A 3,971-nucleotide genomic window follows, 5' to 3' on the forward strand; every position below is an offset into this window, starting at 1 on the left:
GCGGACACCCGTCTCCTCCAAGAACAGCTGCGATTGCCCGCGGACGCCCAGACACAGTCTCAACATGGGGTGAGAACCCCGGGCAAGGGGAGATTTACTCTGTATCTAACCCCGTGCTGTACCTGTCCTGGGAGTGTTTGATGGGGGGACAGTGTAGAGGGAGCTTTACTCTGTATCTAACCCTGTGCTGTACCTGTCCTGGGAGTGTTTGATGTGGGGGGACAGTGTAGAGGGAGCTTTACTCTGTATCTAACCCTGTGCTGTACCTGTCCTGGGAGTGTTTGATGGGGGGACAGTGTAGAGGGAGCTTTACTCTGTATCTAACACCGTGCTGTACCTGTCCTGGGTGTGTTTGATGGGGGGACAGTGTAGAGGGAGCTTTACTCCGTATCTAACCCTGTGCTGTACCTGTCCTGGGAGTGTTTGATGGGGGGACAGTGTAGAGGGAGCTTTACTCTGTATCTAACCCCATGCTGTACCTGTCCTGGGAGTGTTTGATGGGGGGGACAGTGTAGAGGGAGCTTTACTCCGTATCTAACCCCGTGCTGTACCTGTCCTGGGAGTGTTTGATGGGGGGGACAGTGTAGAGGGAGCTTTACTCTGTATCTAACCCCGTGCTGTACCTGTCCTGGGAGTGTTTGATGGGGACAGTGTAGAGGGAGCTTTACTCTGTATCTAACCCCGTGCTGTACCTGTCCTGGGAGTGTTTGATGGGGGGACAGTGCAGAGGGAGCTTTACTCTGTATCTAACCCCGTGCTGTACCTGTCCTGGGAGTGTTTGATGGGGGACAGTGCAGAGGGAGTTAACTCTGTATCCAACCCTGTGCTGTACTTGTCCTGGGAGTGTTTGATGGGGACAGTGTCGAGGGAGCTTTACTCTGTATCTAACCCGTGCTGTCCCTGTCCTGGGAGTGTTTGATGGGGGACAGTGTAGAGGGAGCTTTACTCTGTATCTAACCCCGTACTGTACCTGCCCTGGGAGTGTTTGATCGGGGGGACAGTGTAGAGGGAGCTTTACTCTGTATCTAACCCCGTGCTGTCCCTGTCCTGGGAGTGTTTGATGGGGAACAGTGTAGAGGGAGCTTTACTCTGTATCTAACCCCGTGCTGTACCTGTCCTGGGAGTGATTGGTGGGGGACAGTGTAGAGGGAGCTTTACTCTGTATCTAACCCCGTGCTGTCCCTGTCCTGGGAGTGTTTGATGGGGGGACAGTGTAGAGGGAGCTTTACTCTGTATCTAACCCCGTACTGTACCTGTCCTGGGATTGTTTGATGGGGGACAGTGTAGAGGGAGCTTTACTCTGTATCTAACCCCGTGCTGTACCTGTCCTGGGAGTGTTTGATGGGGACAGTGTAGAGGGAGCTTTACTCTGTATCTAACCCCATGCTGTACCTGTCCTCGGGGTGTTTGATGGGACAGTGTTCCTTCTTCGCAAAGACATTGTTTATTTGGAAATAGATATTTTCTGTGTTTTATTCCTGCAGGATTTTCCGGTTCCGTTTGATGTTGCTCTGTTTGATTGGAGCATTATCACACCTCAATTCATGTGTGGGTGAGTGGATCTGTGGGAGCGTCAGTGCTGAGGGAGCCCCGCACTGTGGGAGGGTCAGTGCTGAGGGAGCGCCGCACTGTGGGAGGGTCAGTGGTAAGGGAGCACCGCGCTGTGGGAGGGTCAGTGCTGAGGGAGCACGTCACTCTTAGAGGGTCAGTGCTGAGGGAGCACCGCACTGTGGGAGGGTCAGTGCTGAGGGAGCACCGCACTGTTAGAGGGTCAGTGGTAAGGGAGCACCGCACTGTGGGAGGGTCAGTGGTAAGGGAGCACCTCACTGTTAGAGGGTCAGTGCTGAGGGAGCGCCACACTGTGGGAGGGTCAGTGCTGAGGGAGCGCCGCACTGTGGGAGGGGCAGTGCTGAGGGAGCGCCGCACTGTGGGAGGGTTGGTGCTGAGGGAGGGCCACACTGTGGGAGGGTTGGTGCTGAGGGAGCACCGCACTGTGGGTGTAACTTACCAGGGAACGTTGGATTTTGGAACTGGGTCTAACAGCTTTTTATTTCCATCTCTTTTTTAACCAGGTTCCAATGAAAATAGGCAGGACGCAGACAGACATGGTGAGTGTGTTTGCAATGTTTAGTATTCTGGGCTCTCTGGAGACCTGGCATTGCGGAATGAAACTGGGTAATTGTCGGATCTCTCTGTGGGGGAGCATTTTAGGGAATAGTGATCATAGTTCTGTCTCCTTCACACTCGCACTTGGGTCAGTGCTGAGGGAGCGCCGCACTGTGGGAGGGTCAGTGCTGAGGGAGCACCGCACTGTGGGAGGGTCAGTGCTGAGGGAACGCCGCATTGTGCGAGGGTCGGTGCTGAGGGAGTGCCGCACTGTGGGAGGGTCGGTGCTGAGGGAGCGCCGCACTGTGGGAGGGTCAGTGCTGAGGGATCGCTGCACTGTGGGAGGGTCAGTGCTGAGGGAGCGCCGCACTGTGGAAGGGTCAGTGCCGAGGGAGCGGCGCATTGTGGGAGGGTCGGAACCGATGGAGCACCGCACTGTGGGAGGGTCAGTGCTGAGGGAGCGCCGCACTGTGGGAGGGTCAGTGCTGAGGGAGCGTCGCACTGTGGGAGGGTCAGTGCTGAGGGAGCGCCGCACTGTGGGAGGGTCAGTGCTGAGGGAGCATCGCACTGTGGGAGGGTCAGTGCTGAGGGAGCATCGCACTGTGGGAGGGTCTGTGCTGAGGGAGCGCTGCGCTGTGGGAGGGTCAGTGCTGAGGGAGCGCTGCGCTGTGGGAGGGTCAGTGCTGAGGGAGCACCGCACTGTGGGATGGTCAGTGCTGAGGGAGTGCTGCACTGTGGGAGGGTCAGTGCTGAGGGAGCGCCGCACTGTGGGGGGGTCAGTGCTGAGGGAACGCCGCACTGTGGGAGGGTCAGTGCTGAGGGAGTGCCTCACTGTTGGAGGGTCGGTGCTGAGGGAGCGCCGCACTGTGGGAGGGTCAGTGCTGAGCGAGCGCCGCACTGTGGGAGGGTCAGTGCTGAGCGAGCGCCGCACTGTGGGAGGGTCGGTGCTGAGGGAGTGCCGCACTGTGGGATGGTCGGTGCTGAGGGAGCGCCGCACTGTGGGAGGGTTGGTGCTGAGGGAGCACCGCACTGTGGGTGTAACTTACCAGGGAACGTTGGATTTTGGAACTGGGTCTAACAGCTTTTTATTTCCATCTCTTTTTTAACCAGGTTCCAATGAAAATAGGCAGGACGCAGACAGACATGGTGAGTGCGTTTGCAATGTTTAGTATTCTGGGCTCTCTGGAGACCTGGCATTGCGGAATGAACCTGGACAAGTGTCGGATCTCTCTGTGGGGGAGCATTTTAGGGAATAGTGATCATAGTTCTGTCTCCTTCACACTCGCACTTGGGTCAGTGCTGAGGGAGCGCCGCACTGTTGGAGGGTCACTGCGGAAGGAGTGCCGCACTGTGGGAGGGTCAGTGCTGAGGGAGCGCCGCACTGTGGGAGGGTCAGTGCTGAGGGAGCGCCGCACTGTGGGAGGGTCAGTGCTGAGGGACAGCCGCATTGTGCGAGGGTCGGTGCTGAGGGAGCGCCGCACTGTGGGAGGGTTGGTGCTGAGGGAACGCCGCACTGTGGGAGGGTCAGTGCTGAGGGAGCGCTGCACTGTGGGAGGGTCAGTGCTGAGGGAGCGCTGCACTGTGGGAGGGTCAGTGCTGAGAGAGCACCGCACTGTGGGAAGGTCAGTGCTGAGAGAGCACCGCATTGTGGGAGGGTCGGTGCTGAGGGAGCGCCGCACTGTGGGAGGGTCAGTGCTGATGGAGCGCCGCACTGTGGGAGTATTGGTGCTGAGGGAGCGCCGCACAGTGGGAATAACTTCCCAGGGAAGGGTGGATTTTGGGAACTGGGTCTAACAGTGTTTTATTTCCATCTATGTTTTATCCAGCTGATGAAGCTGAGGATATCACACACAAGGATGGTGAGC

This window comes from Carcharhinus amblyrhynchos, unplaced genomic scaffold, assembly GCF_965287045.1.
Source record: "Carcharhinus amblyrhynchos unplaced genomic scaffold, sCarAmb.v2.hapA scaffold_511, whole genome shotgun sequence".
Classification (NCBI taxonomy): Eukaryota; Metazoa; Chordata; class Chondrichthyes; order Carcharhiniformes; family Carcharhinidae; genus Carcharhinus; species Carcharhinus amblyrhynchos.